Source organism: Pseudophryne corroboree, chromosome 3 (genome assembly GCF_028390025.1).
Source record: "Pseudophryne corroboree isolate aPseCor3 chromosome 3, aPseCor3.hap2, whole genome shotgun sequence".
NCBI lineage: Eukaryota > Metazoa > Chordata > Amphibia > Anura > Myobatrachidae > Pseudophryne > Pseudophryne corroboree.
In genome coordinates, this window is record NC_086446.1 from 661,469,014 (window position 1) to 661,484,749 (window position 15,736).

Below are 15,736 nucleotides of genomic sequence, written 5' to 3' on the forward strand. Positions count from 1 at the left end.
GATTGGTACAACCTGAGGCATCCTTTACTCTTGTCAATAGATACTCTCCCCTACATATAATGACTTGATTTCGGCAGTTTTGATGAGATGATGAGATTAATATCCATTACACCCATATGTTTGTGAAAGGATCCGGTTAAAAATGATGTCATACAATAAAGAACACAGAGGTTTTAAGGAGGCTGAAAAGTGCTCTTGTCAATTCAGCCAGTTGTATAGGATCCAGGACAAGCACAAATGCTTTCTGAAATTAGGCACTAGTACATATTGATCCAATAAGGAAAAATTTACTCTGTACCCCTCCATACATAGCTCAGAGTGGCCTAACGCTCTCTCCTCCTATTCCCCAGCAAAGACAGGAAGTCTAGTATGTGCGGTAAATAATTATTTCCCCAGCATATAAAATCTCTGGAGTCCCTGAGGCTGTTATACATGTGTGTGTTACATTGAAAGAAAAAGAAAAGATAGTTATTTTTCAATCACTTTTTTAATACACATGTAATTCTGCACAGGCGTCATACTATATGAGCAGCAATTGCCAGCATGCTTTATCAGGAAGCATTCTCAGGATTGCAAGGGATGTATATATGATTGTACGCCTCATATGGGATTACTCCCAAGACATCCTGGGGTTTCATTATTAATTCTATTGCTGGGTAAATGCTAACATCACCTCATGGTGCCATTACCCAGCGACAATGGTAAATGTTGTTTAGCCACAATTTCCATAGAGGTTGGGGGGAGGGTGAGCAAGAATCTCTGATTAGTTAAGTACTGGTGCAATCTCGGAATCCGACAGCGTTGACCTTTGAATAATTTAAGGACAGCTTTTTCTCTGGTGAGCACACTTTAAAAGAGGTTTTCTCACCTTAATAAATAGACACCCCCTAAACACTCACAAAGTGGATGGTGTTGGAGATTTTATTTTTGCCACCACATATCCAGTTTTCACTTGGGTGAAACTGAACTGTGACATGCCAAAACACAGATCCCTGTGTGGCCACACCCCCTTTTATTAGGCCACTCTCCCTTTTGGATAGCTTTGACTCTGGCGCAAGGGAGTGACGCCTCTGACTGACAGGTAGCTAGTACAGTGGGAGGCAGTTACGTGACCGGCGGTCACAATACCGACACCAGAATCCCGCCCCCTTACAGTTCCGACAGTTGGCATGCCAACTAACAGGGACTATTTCCACTCATGGGTGTCAACGACACCAATAGAGTGGGAACATAACCTGTGGCGAAACACCCCCCCCCCCCCCCAGCCATCTGCAAGCCGGCGTCGGTATGGTGACGGTAACGCATACCCAACCCGCCTCTGGTTGTGCTGTGTTCTATAAAATCCTCTTTTTTCCCATGCACTTGGAAAACTGGGTATTATGTAACACCGGGGAATCCAGAAGCATGGATACATCTTGTACCCTCTACTACTAAACCCCTTTTTAGATATAAGTCTAAAGCCCAGATTTGTGAATGTGCATCGACCTGTGTCCGGCTTATGTCTGAAAGGGTCTACATGGGTTGACAGTCCCGGGACCACGACCCTGCTCACTATCAAGGGTTTTCCCGGAACTTGCAACCTGGGTAGATGACCCAGCTTAGGTCTGAAAGGAGTGGCCTAGGTCTTGATGACCAAGGTCACAACTAAAATAAATTGATTGGCCGGGGACAGTAATGCTTGATTATTACATCATTTCCAAGCGCAAACTGAATGCTGGAAGACCTGGGTCCGGTGTGAAGGGTGACGACCCGGGAATAACCAGGGTCGTCACCCATGTGTGAAAGGGGTAGTCCTGGTTTCATTCCGTGATCTGTGTCACGGGTCCAAGCTGGGTTGGAGCTGGGTAATTGTGCCTGAAAGGGGTATAATTGCGCAGTCACCATTCACAGCACATGGAATGTGGATGCTATTAAAAAAAAAAGATACTGTAGAGAAATTAGTGATTTCTTTCTGATTTACTACATGATAACTGTACAGCAGCCATATATCTTGATTTCTCCAGCCATAAGGCTGAAGAAAAGACTTTTGCCCCCTAAACACACAGCGATGTTCCACTGAGGTGCCCGACGGCCGATACGGCCAGCGGGCGACGTGGCGGGGGTGGGGGGGTGACGGGGGGGAGGAGTGACAGGGGGAGTGAAGTTTCTTCACACCGCCCGTCACCCGGCTCCATAGCAGTGCATGCTAATATGGACGAGATTGTCCATATTAGCCTGCATGCATAAGCGACCCGGCACCAACGATGAAGGAGCGCAGGGCCGCACACATCGTTCATCATTGGTGCCTACACAGCACACTGAACGATATGAACGAGTTCTCGTTCCATAATGAACGAGAACGTTCATATCATTCAGTGTTATCTGCCAGTGTGTAGGGCCCATTATGCAGGCTTCATAAACAGACCTCACAGTGCTGAATGCCGTTCTGTGAAAAAGGCCAAATTATTGTATTGCCGGGACAAACGTCAACAAACCAGCCTGTTACAGCACAAAAATGGATTTACGTAACATTTTGCTGCAGCGTCTCTTCTAGTCTAGTCTAAGTCATATAAAGGACTATTTATACAGAGTGCCTAATACAGGAATCAGTCATATTTAGCTTTTCCTATAACAAGTGCTCAGTGGCTAGTTTTTACTAACATTTGTTGGAAGGTACAAATCAATTTGTTGATCTGTGTAGTGCAGGTTACACAATGACAGCGAATGTCTGATTGGCTGAGATGGGTTTAGTGCATTACTTGCCAATGTAAGCAGAGAGCCCTTTGTCCTTGTGAGAGCAGCAGCTGCAGTGCTGGTATGTTTGTGTTCCTTATTGTTCACAGAAGCTATCTGGCTATAAAAGAGTCTGAACTCTCAGCGGCATCTTGCAAGGGGCACCTGCATCAAGAGCATCCAGCCTGTAATCAACTCACTATCTTTACAGCATCATAAAGTGTTTATCACCAGCAGCCTTTCCCAGGCATCACTACCCTGGGATGTATGTCCTGATAAGCATGCATCTTGCTGAGGCCACGTGATGGTAATAAAGTGCTCCAGGTGTTTATTATTATCACCAACTCTCAAGTCATTAAAAGGTATTAACATGCTAAATCACTTTCCACCTGCTCTAAACTCTCCCCTACAACAGTGCTCCTTACACCCCTAATAGCATTGCTCTCTAACATACAGTGCATCCGGAAAGTATTCACAGCGCTTCACTTTTTCCACATTTTGTTATGTTACAGCCTTGTTCCAAACTGGAATAAATAAATTTTTCCCCTCAAAATTCTACACACAATACCCCATAATGACAACGTGAAAAAAGTTTTTGGGGGATTTTTGCAAATTTATTTAAAATAAAGAACTAAGAAATCACATGTACATAAGTATTCACAGCCTTTGCTCAATACTTTGTTGATGCACCTTTGGCAGCAATTACAGCCTTAAGTCTTTTTAAATATGATGCCACAAGCTTGGCACACCTATCTTTGGGCAGTTTCGCTCATTCCTTTTTGCAGCACCTCTCAAGCTCCATCAGGTTGGATGGGAAGTGTCGGTGCGTGGCCATTTTCAGATCTCTCCAGAGATGTTCAATCGGATTCAAGTCTGGGCTCTGGCTGGGCCACTCAAGGACATTCACAGAGTTGTCCTGAAGCCACTCCTATGATATCTTGGCTGTGTGCTTAGGGTCGTTGTCCTGCTGAAAAATGAACCATTGCCCCAGTCTGAGGTCAAGAGTGCTCTGGAGCAGGTTTTCATCCAGGATGTCTCTGTACATTGCTGCATTTATCTTTCCCTCTATCCTGACTAGTCTTCCAGTTCCTGCCACTGAAAAAACATCCCCACAGCATGCTGCTGCAGCCACCATGCTTCACTGTAGGGATGGTATTGGCCTGGTGATGAGCAGTGCCTGGTTTCCTTTAAACATGATGCCTGGCGTTCACGTCAAAGAGTTCAATCTTTTGACTCATCAGACCAGAGAATTTTACTTCTCATGGCCGGAGAGTCCTTCAGGTGGATTTTGGCAAACCCCAGACGGGCTGCCATGTGCTTTTTACTAAGGTGTGCCTTCTGTCTGGCCACTCTACCATACAGGCATGATTGGTGGATTGCTGAAGAGATGGTTGTCCTTCTGGAAGGTTCACCTCTCTCCACAGAGGAATGCTGTAGCTCTGATAGAGCGACCATCGGGTTCTTGGTCACCTCCCTGACTAGGGCCCTTCTCCCCCGATCTCTCAGTTTAGACGGCCAGCCAGGTCTAGGAAGAGTCTTGGTGGTTCAGAACTTCTTCCATTTACGGATGATGGAGGCCACTGTGCTCATTGGGACCTTCAAAGCAGCAGATATTTATCTGTACCCTTCCCCAGATTTGTGCCTCGAGACAATCCTGTCTCGGAAGTCTACAGACAATTCCTTTGACTTCATGCTTGGTTTGTGCTCAGACATGCACTGCCAAGTGTAGGACTTTATACAGACAGGTGTGTGCATTTCCAAATCATGTCCAATCAACTGAATTCCCCAGAGGTGGACTCCAATTAAGCTGTAGGAACAGCTCAAGGATGATCAGTGGAAACAGGATGCACATGAGCTCAATTTTGAGCTTCATGGCAAAGGCTGTGAAAACTTATGTACATACTGTGGATAATGCCGAAGGGCCGGAAGCGGGGGGCGGGGCCAAGGAGAGGGCTGTAAAAGCCCATTAAAAAAAAGCAGGAAAAGCGGCACTAGTATAGGTGCCTCAGTGACAGGGGCATGCTTTCAGCCCATATGAAAGCACGCCCCTGTCACTGATGCAAATATAATTGGGCACTAGAATTTGTGCTCACCGTGTGGTTTAGCCTACTTTCCGATCATGGGCTACTCCTGACCCGAGTCCCGCTGTCCGCTTCCTTTCCTCCGGCAGACCCTCTGCAGTTCTGCAGAAGAGACCCTGGTGGCCTCTGCTCCCCTGACCTCTCCTCCTGACTAGGCGGCCGCGTAAAGCTCAGCGCCGCTAATCACCCGCTCCCGCCAGCGCCGCATATCTTAAACCCCCCCCGCTCACCGTCAGTGCCCCCCCACCAGCTGGTGCTTCTCATCTCCCCCCCTCCCCCCCGCTCGCCTGGTGTGCTGCTCATCCCCCCCCCCTCAAATGGTGTGCTGCTCATCTCACCCTGTCACCGTCAGTGCTGCTCACCCCTCCCTCCCCCACAACCGCGGCTGGTGCTACTTATCTCCCCCCCTGCTCAGCTGCTCATCTCTCCACGCTCGCCGCTGCCGCTGCTCATCTCTCCCCCCCCCCCCTCACCTGGTGTGCTGCTGATCTCACCCCGCCCGCCCTCCCCGTCACCGTCAGTGTTGCTCATCTCTCCCCCCCCATCCACGGCTGGTGCTTTTCATCTCCCCCCCCTCAGTGCCAGTGCTGTTCATCCCCCCCCTACCACCACCACCCCCCCCCCCCCCCGCTCACCTGGTGCTGCTCATCTTCCCCCCCCAACCACCGCTGGTGCTTCTCATCTCCAGCCCCCCCCCCACTCAGTGCCAGTGCTGATCATCTTCCCCTGCTCACCTGGTGCCGCTCAACACCTTCCCCCCCACCGCGCTCACCTGGCACCTGGTGCTGCTCATCTTCCCCCCTGCTCACCATCAGTGTTGCTCATCTCCCAACTCCCCCCCCCCGCTGCTCATCTCCCCCCCCCCGCTCACCGCCAGTGCTGCTCATCTCTGTCCCCCTCCCTGCTCACTGCCAGTGCTGCTCATCTTCCCCACAGACTCCCCCCCCCCACACTCACCGCCAGTGCTGCTCATCTCCCCTCTCCACCTCACTTCCGCCCGCCGTTCGCTTGCCAGCTGAACTGAGCTGGGCTGTCATCTGGAGGGAGCGCAGGAGAAGTTGCAGAGGCTTGGCCGCAGCATCTGGGAATATGTGAGAGACCACAGCCGCTATTGACAGACACTGGTGACTGGTGAGTAGCTTGTAAACTTCTAAACTCCCCCCACCCAGTGGCGCCAATCTATCTTTTTGCCGGTGGATGCAGTGACGTAATTACGTCGCCGTGGCTACACACGCAACAGACCAGGAGGCTGACTGTGAGCTGGGGGTGAAGCCGCGGGCCGAGGAATTTATGGCCGTGGCTCCACCCCCAGCTCACAGTCAGCCTCCTGGTCTCTGGGGTATTGGGCGGCTGGGGGAAGCTGTAGTGCCAGGACATGCCCGGGGCTTCACTGACACTATCCTGCACTCACCCCCCGCTGGTGGCTTATTGAGTGTCGGCCCGGGGAAGCTGCAGTGCTGTGCCTGGGGCTCCGCTGAGACTGCTGCACTCACCCCCGCTGGCGACTCATGGGATGTATGTATACACCACATGAGCCACCAGTGGGGGTGAGCGGGTGACCCCGTGGGTGCTCATCATTTTCCATGGGTGCGTGCTATTTTGCCTTCTCTCCCCTCAGCTCCATCCCTCCCCCCAAGCGGCTCTTCTGTAGTGTAATGTGTATAAGCGGCTCTCCTGTGGTGTGATGTGCATAAGCGGCTCTTCCGTAGTGTAGCGTGTATAAGCGCCTCTACTGTGGTGTAACGTGTATAACCGGCTCTTCTGTGGTGTATCGTGTATAAGCGTCTCTTCTGTGGTGTGACGTGTATAAGTGTCTCTTCTGTGGTGTAACATGTATAAGTGTCACTTCTGTGGTGTGACGTGTATAAGCGTCTCTACTGTGGTATATCTTGTATAACCGGCTCTACTGTGGTGTGACGTGTATAAGCGTCTCTTCTGTGGTGTGACGTGTATAAGCGTCTCTTCTGTGGTGTGACGTGTATAAGCGTCTCTTCTGTGGTGTGACGTGTATAAGCGTCTCTACTGTGGTATATCTTGTATAACCGGCTCTACTGTGGTGTGACGTGTATAAGCGTCTCTTCTGTGGTGTGACGTGTATAAGCGTCTCTTCTGTGGTGTGACGTGTATAAGCGTCTCTTCTGTGGTGTGACGTGTATAAGCGTCTCTTCTGTGGTGTGACGTGTATAAGCATCTCTACTGTGGTGTATCTTGTATAACCGGCTCTACTGTGGTGTGACGTGTATAAGCGTCTATTTTGTAGAGATGAGCGGGTTCGGTTTCTCTGAATCCGAACCCGCCAGAACTTCATGTTTTTTTTCACGGGTCCGAGCGACTCGGATCTTCCCGCCTTGCTCGGTTAACCCGAGCGCGCCCGAACGTCATCATGACGCTGTCGGATTCTCGCGAGGCTCGGATTCTATCGCGAGACTCGGATTCTATATAAGGAGCCGCGCGTCGCCGCCATTTTCACACGTGCATTGAGATTGATAGGGAGAGGACGTGGCTGGCGTCCTCTCCATTTAGATTATAAGAGACTGAGAGAGATTTACTGGAGCTGACTAGGAGGAGTACTGTTACTGTAGAAGTGTAGAGACTGAGTGGAGAGAGTTTACTAGTGAGGACAGTGCAGTTTACTTTATAATCCGTTCTCTGCCTGAAAAAAGCGATACACAGCACACAGTGACTCAGTCACATACCATATCTGTGTGCACTGCTCAGGCTCAGGCCAGTGTGCTGCATCATCTATTATCTATATATAATATTATATATATCTGTCTGACTGCTCAGCTCACACAGCTTATAATTGTGGGGGAGACTGGGGAGCACTACTGCAGTGCCAGTTATAGGTTATAGCAGGAGCCAGGAGTACATAATATATTATATAGTGAGTGACCACCAGACACACAGTGCAGTTTATTTAATATATCCGTTCTCTGCCTGAAAAAAGCGATACACACAGTGACTCAGTCAGTCACATACCATATCTGTGTGCACTGCTCAGGCTCAGGCCAGTGTGCTGCATCATCTATTATCTATATATAATATTATATATATCTGTCTGACTGCTCAGCTCACACAGCTTATAATTGTGGGGGAGACTGGGGAGCACTACTGCAGTGCCAGTTATAGGTTATAGCAGGAGCCAGGAGTACATAATATATTATATAGTGAGTGACCACCAGACACACAGTGCAGTTTATTTAATATATCCGTTCTCTGCCTGAAAAAAGCGATACACACAGTGACTCAGTCAGTCACATACCATATCTGTGTGCACTGCTCAGGCTCAGGCCAGTGTGCTGCATCATCTATTATCTATATATAATATTATATATATCTGTCTGACTGCTCAGCTCACACAGCTTATAATTGTGGGGGAGACTGGGGAGCACTACTGCAGTGCCAGTTATAGGTTATAGCAGGAGCCAGGAGTACATAATATATTATATAGTGAGTGACCACCAGACACACAGTGCAGTTTATTTAATATATCCGTTCTCTGCCTGAAAAAAGCGATACACACAGTGACTCAGTCAGTCACATACCATATCTGTGTGCACTGCTCAGGCTCAGGCCAGTGTGCTGCATCATCTATTATCTATATATAATATTATATATATCTGTCTGACTGCTCAGCTCACACAGCTTATAATTGTGGGGGAGACTGGGGAGCACTACTGCAGTGCCAGTTATAGGTTATAGCAGGAGCCAGGAGTACATAATATATTATATAGTGAGTGACCACCAGACACACAATGCAGTTTATTTAATATATCCGTTCTCTGCCTGAAAAAAGCGATACACACAGTGACTCAGTCAGTCACATACCATATCTGTGTGCACTGCTCAGGCTCAGGCCAGTGTGCTGCATCATCTATATAATTATTATATATCTGTCTGACTGCTCAGCTCACACAGCTTATAATTGTGGGGGAGACTGGGGAGCACTACTGCAGTGCCAGTTATAGGTTATAGCAGGAGCCAGGAGTACATATTATATTAAAATTAAACAGTGCACACTTTTGCTGCAGGAGTGCCACTGCCAGTGTGACTGACCAGTGACCTGACCACACTGACCACCAGTATAGTTAGTAGTATACTTATATTGTGATTGCCTGAAAAAGTTAAACACTCGTCGTGTGTTTTTTTTTTTTTTATTCTATAAAAATAAAACTCATTCTGCTGACAGACAGTGTCCAGCAGGTCCGTCATTATATAATATATAATATATACCTGTCCGGCTGCAGTAGTGATATATATATATTTTTTATATCATTTATCATCCAGTCGCAGCAGACACAGTACGGTAGTTCACGGCTGTGGCTACCTCTGTGTCTCTGCACTCGGCAGGCAGCCCGTCCATAATTGTAATACCACCTAACCGTGGATTTTTTTCATTCTTCTTTATACATACATAGTTACATAGACATCTTCTCTTTATCAACCAGTCTATATTAGCTGCAGACACAGTACAGTACGGTAGTTCACGGCTGTGGCTACCTCTGTGTCTGCACTCGGCAGGCAGTCCGTCCATAATTGTATACCACCTAACCGTGGTTTTTTTTCATTCTTCTTTATACATACATAGTTACATAGACATCTTCTCTTTATCAACCAGTCTATATTAGCTGCAGACACAGTACAGTACGGTAGTTCACGGCTGTGGCTACCTCTGTGTCTGCACTCGGCAGGCAGTCCGTCCATAATTGTATACCACCTAACCGTGGATTTTTTTCAGTCTTCTTTATACATACATAGTTACATAGACATCTTCTCTTTATCAACCAGTCTATATTAGCTGCAGACACAGTACAGTACGGTAGTTCACGGCTGTGGCTACCTCTGTGTCTGCAGTCGGCAGGCAGTCCATAATTGTATACTAGTATCCATCTCCATTGTTTACCTGAGGTGCCTTTTAGTTGTGCCTATTAAAATATGGAGAACAAAAATGTTGAGGTTCCAAAATTAGGGAAAGATCAAGATCCACTTCCACCTCGTGCTGAAGCTGCTGCCACTAGTCATGGCCGAGACGATGAAATGCCAGCAACGTCGTCTGCCAAGGCCGATGCCCAATGTCATAGTACAGAGCATGTCAAATCCAAAACACCAAATATCAGAAAAAAAGGACTCCAAAACCTAAAATAAAATTGTCGGAGGAGAAGCGTAAACTTGCCAATATGCCATTTACCACACGGAGTGGCAAGGAACGGCTGAGGCCCTGGCCTATGTTCATGGCTAGTGGTTCAGCTTCACATGAGGATGGAAGCACTCAGCCTCTCGCTAGAAAAATGAAAAGACTCAAGCTGGCAAAAGCAGCACAGCAAAGAACTGTGCATTCTTCGAAATCCCAAATCCACAAGGAGAGTCCAATTGTGTCGGTTGCGATGCCTGACCTTCCCAACACTGGACGTGAAGAGCATGCGCCTTCCACCATTTGCACGCCCCCTGCAAGTGCTGGAAGGAGCACCCGCAGTCCAGTTCCTGATAGTCAGATTGAAGATGTCAGTGTTGAAGTACACCAGGATGAGGAGGATATGGGTGTTGCTGGCGCTGGGGAGGAAATTGACCAGGAGGATTCTGATGGTGAGGTAGTTTGTTTAAGTCAGGCACCCGGGGAGACACCTGTTGTCCGTGGGAGGAATATGGCCGTTGACATGCCAGGTGAAAATACCAAAAAAATCAGCTCTTCGGTGTGGAGGTATTTCACCAGAAATGCGGACAACAGGTGTCAAGCCGTGTGTTCCCTTTGTCAAGCTGTAATAAGTAGGGGTAAGGACGTTAACCACCTCGGAACATCCTCCCTTATACGTCACCTGCAGCGCATTCATAATAAGTCAGTGACAAGTTCAAAAACTTTGGGTGACAGCGGAAGCAGTCCACTGACCAGTAAATCCCTTCCTCTTGTAACCAAGCTCACGCAAACCACCCCACCAACTCCCTCAGTGTCAATTTCCTCCTTCCCCAGGAATGCCAATAGTCCTGCAGGCCATGTCACTGGCAATTCTGACGAGTCCTCTCCTGCCTGGGATTCCTCCGATGCATCCTTGCGTGTAACGCCTACTGCTGCTGGCGCTGCTGTTGTTGCCGCTGGGAGTCGATGGTCATCCCAGAGGGGAAGTCGTAAGCCCACTTGTACTACTTCCAGTAAGCAATTGACTGTTCAACAGTCCTTTGCGAGGAAGATGAAATATCACAGCAGTCATCCTACTGCAAAGCGGATAACTGAGGCCTTGGCATCCTGGGTGGTGAGAAACGTGGTTCCGGTATCCATCATTACTGCAGAGCCAACTAGAGACTTGTTGGAGGTACTGTGTCCCCGGTACCAAATACCATCTAGGTTCCATTTCTCTAGGCAGGCGATACCGAAAATGTACACAGACCTCAGAAAAAGAGTCACCAGTGTCCTAAAAAATGCAGCTGTACCCAATGTCCACTTAACCACGGACATGTGGACAAGTGGAGCAGGGCAGGGTCAGGACTATATGACTGTGACAGCCCACTGGGTAGATGTATGGACTCCCGCCGCAAGAACAGCAGCGGCGGCACCAGTAGCAGCATCTCGCAAACGCCAACTCTTTCCTAGGCAGGCTACGCTTTGTATCACCGGTTTCCAGAATACGCACACAGCTGAAAACCTCTTACGGCAACTGAGGAAGATCATCGCGGAATGGCTTACCCCAATTGGACTCTCCTGTGGATTTGTGGCATCGGACAACGCCAGCAATATTGTGTGTGCATTAAATATGGGCAAATTCCAGCACGTCCCATGTTTTGCACATACCTTGAATTTGGTGGTGCAGAATTTTTTAAAAAACGACGGGCGTGCAAGAGATGCTGTCGGTGGCCAGAAAAATTGCGGGACACTTTCGGCGTACAGGCACCACGTACAGAAGACTGGAGCACCACCAAAAACTACTGAACCTGCCCTGCCATCATCTGAAGCAAGAAGTGGTAACGAGGTGGAATTCAACCCTCTATATGCTTCAGAGGTTGGAGGAGCAGCAAAAGGCCATTCAAGCCTATACAATTGAGCACGATATAGGAGGTGGAATGCACCTGTCTCAAGTGCAGTGGAGAATGATTTCAACGTTGTGCAAGGTTCTGATGCCCTTTGAACTTGCCACACGTGAAGTCAGTTCAGACACTGCCAGCCTGAGTCAGGTCATTCCCCTCATCAGGCTTTTGCAGAAGAAGCTGGAGGCATTGAAGAAGGAGCTAAAAGGGAGCGATTCCGCTAGGCATGTGGGACTTGTGGATGCAGCCCTTAATTCGCTTAACAAGGATTCACGGGTGGTCAATCTGTTGAAATCAGAGCACTACATTTTGGCCACCGTGCTCGATCCTAGATTTAAAGCCTACCTTGGATCTCTCTTTCCGGCAGACACAAGTCTGCTGGGGTTGAAAGACCTGCTGGTGACAAAATTGTCAAGTCAAGCGGAACGCGACCTGTCAACATCTCCTCCTTCACATTCTCCCGCAACTGGGGGTGCGAGGAAAAGGCTCAGAATTCCGAGCCCACCCGCTGGCGGTGATGCAGGGCAGTCTGGAGCGACTGCTGATGCTGACATCTGGTCCGGACTGAAGGACCTGACAACGATTACGGACATGTCGTCTACTGTCACTGCATATGATTCTCTCAACATTGATAGAATGGTGGAGGATTATATGAGTGACCGCATCCAAGTAGGCACGTCACACAGTCCGTACTTATACTGGCAGGAAAAAGAGGCAATTTGGAGGCCCTTGCACAAACTGGCTTTATTCTACCTAAGTTGCCCTCCCACAAGTGTGTACTCCGAAAGAGTGTTTAGTGCCGCCGCTCACCTTGTCAGCAATCGGCGTACGAGGTTACATCCAGAAAATGTGGAGAAGATGATGTTCATTAAAATGAATTATAATCAATTCCTCCGCGGAGACATTGACCAGCAGCAATTGCCTCCACAAAGTACACAGGGAGCTGAGATGGTGGATTCCAGTGGGGACGAATTGATAATCTGTGAGGAGGGGGATGTACACGGTGATATATCGGAGGGTGAAGATGAGGTGGACATCTTGCCTCTGTAGAGCCAGTTTGTGCAAGGAGAGATTAATTGCTTCTTTTTTGGGGGGGGTCCAAACCAACCCGTGATATCAGTCACAGTCGTGTGGCAGACCCTGTCACTGAAATGATGGGTTGGTTAAAGTGTGCATGTCCTGTTTTGTTTATACAACATAAGGGTGGGTGGGAGGGCCCAAGGACAATTCCATCTTGCACCTCTTTTTTCTTTTCTTTTTCTTTGCATCATGTGCTGATTGGGGAGGGTTTTTTGGAAGGGACATCCTGCGTGACACTGCAGTGCCACTCCTAGATGGGCCCGGTGTTTGTGTCGGCCACTAGGGTCGCTAATCTTACTCACACAGTCAGCTACCTCATTGCGCCTCTTTTTTTCTTTGCGTCATGTGCTGTTTGGGGAGGGTTTTTTGGAAGGGACATCCTGCGTGACACTGCAGTGCCACTCCTAGATGGGCCCGGTGTTTGTGTCGGCCACTAGGGTCGCTAATCTTACTCACACAGCTACCTCATTGCGCCTCTTTTTTTCTTTGCGTCATGTGCTGTTTGGGGAGGGTTTTTTGGAAGGGCCATCCTGCGTGACACTGCAGTGCCACTCCTAGATGGGCCCGGTGTTTGTGTCGGCCACTAGGGTCGCTAATCTTACTCACACAGCTACCTCATTGCGCCTCTTTTTTTCTTTGCGTCATGTGCTGTTTGGGGAGGGTTTTTTGGAAGGGCCATCCTGCGTGACACTGCAGTGCCACTCCTAGATGGGCCCGGTGTTTGTGTCGGCCACTAGGGTCGCTAATCTTACTCACACAGCTACCTCATTGCGCCTCTTTTTTTCTTTGCGTCATGTGCTGTTTGGGGAGGGTTTTTTGGAAGGGACATCCTGCGTGACACTGCAGTGCCACTCCTAGATGGGCCCGGTGTTTGTGTCGGCCACTAGGGTCGCTTATCTTACTCACACAGCGACCTCGGTGCAAATTTTAGGACTAAAAATAATATTGTGAGGTGTGAGGTATTCAGAATAGACTGAAAATGAGTGTAAATTATGGTTTTTGAGGTTAATAATACTTTGGGATCAAAATGACCCCCAAATTCTATGATTTAAGCTGTTTTTTAGTGTTTTTTGAAAAAAACACCCGAATCCAAAACACACCCGAATCCGACAAAAAAAATTCGGTGAGGTTTTGCCAAAACGCGTTCGAACCCAAAACACGGCCGCGGAACCGAACCCAAAACCAAAACACAAAACCCGAAAAATTTCAGGCGCTCATCTCTACTATTTTGTGGTGTGACGTGTATAAGCGTCTCTTCTGTGGTTTGACGTGTATAAGCGTCTCTTCTGTGGTTTGACGTGTATAAGCGTCTCTTCTGTGGTGTGACGTGTATAAGCGTCTATTCTGTGGTGTGACGTATATAAGCGTCTCTTCTGTGGTGTGACGTGTATAAGCGTCTCTACTGTGGTGTGACGTGTATAAGAGTCTCTTCTGTGGTGTGACGTGTATAAGCGTCTCTACTGTGGTGTATCTTGTATTACCGGCTCTACTGTGGTGTGACGTGTATAAACGGCTCTTCTGTAGTGTAACGTGTATAAGCGGCTCTTCTGTGGTGTACCGCTCCTGATAGGCTGCCAGTCCGCAGCAGATTTGAAATAGTAGCGCCGCAGTCATAGGAGCCGCAGTGCCGCCGACCACAGCCTCCACCTCCTTGCACCGCCGCCACTCTCTGCCTCCTCCTCACTACACCTCCGCCACCCTCAGCCGCGGCCGCCCTCAGTCCTTCTCTGCACCTCTGCCTCCTCCGCACCATGCCGACCACAGCCTCCTCATCCACTGCACTGCAGACCACAGCATCCTCAGCACCGCCACTACTAAAGAGGTAATCTTACCCTGCTGCCTTTCTCTCCCCCTAGTCTCTACTGTATGCTCTTGCTGTCCCTCTCTCTCACTCTCCCTGTCCCTATGTCCCTGCTGTCACTTTCCCTGTCCCTCTCCATGTCACTCTCCCTGTCCCTATGTCTATGCTGTCACTCTCCCTGTCCCTGCTGTCACTCTCCCTGAATTTTTTCTCATTTCATGTAGCATAATGTGAATATCGGCTCATACCGTGTGCTATAATGTGAATTTCGGCTCATTCTGTGTGCTGTAATGTGAATTTCGGCTCATACTGTGTGCTATAATGTGAATTTCAGCTCATTCTGTGTGCTATAATGTGAATTTCGGCTCATACCGTGTGCTATAATGTGAATTGTGGCTCATTTTATGTGCTATAATGTGAATTTCGGCTCATTTTGGGTGCTACAATGTGAATTTCGGCTCATTCAGTGTGCTATAATGTGACTGTCGGCTCATTCAGTGTGCTACAATGTGAATGTCGGCTCATTCAGTGTGCTACAATGTGAATTTCGGCTCATTCAGTGTGCTACGATGTGAATTTCGGCTCATTCAGTGTGCTACAATGTGAATTTCGGCTCATTCAGTGTGCTACAATGTGAATTTCGGCTCATTCAGTGTGCTACAATGTGAATTTCGGCTCATTCAGTGTGCTATGATGTGAATTTCGGCTCATTCAGTGTGCTACAATGTAAATTTCGGCTCATTCAGTGTGCTACAATGTAAATTTCGGCTCATTCAGTGTGCTACAATGTGAATTTCGGCTCATTCAGTGTGCTACAATGTGAATTTCGGCTCATTCAGTGTGCTACAATGTGAATTTCGGCTCATTCAGTGTGCTACAATGTGAATGTCGGCTCATTCAGTGTGCTACAATGTGAATTTCGGCTCATTCTGTGTGCTATAATGTGAATTGTGGCTCATTCTGTGTGCTATAATGTGAATTTCGGCTCATTTTGGGTGCTACAATGTGAATTTCGGCTCATTCAGTGTGCTATAATGTGACTGTCGGC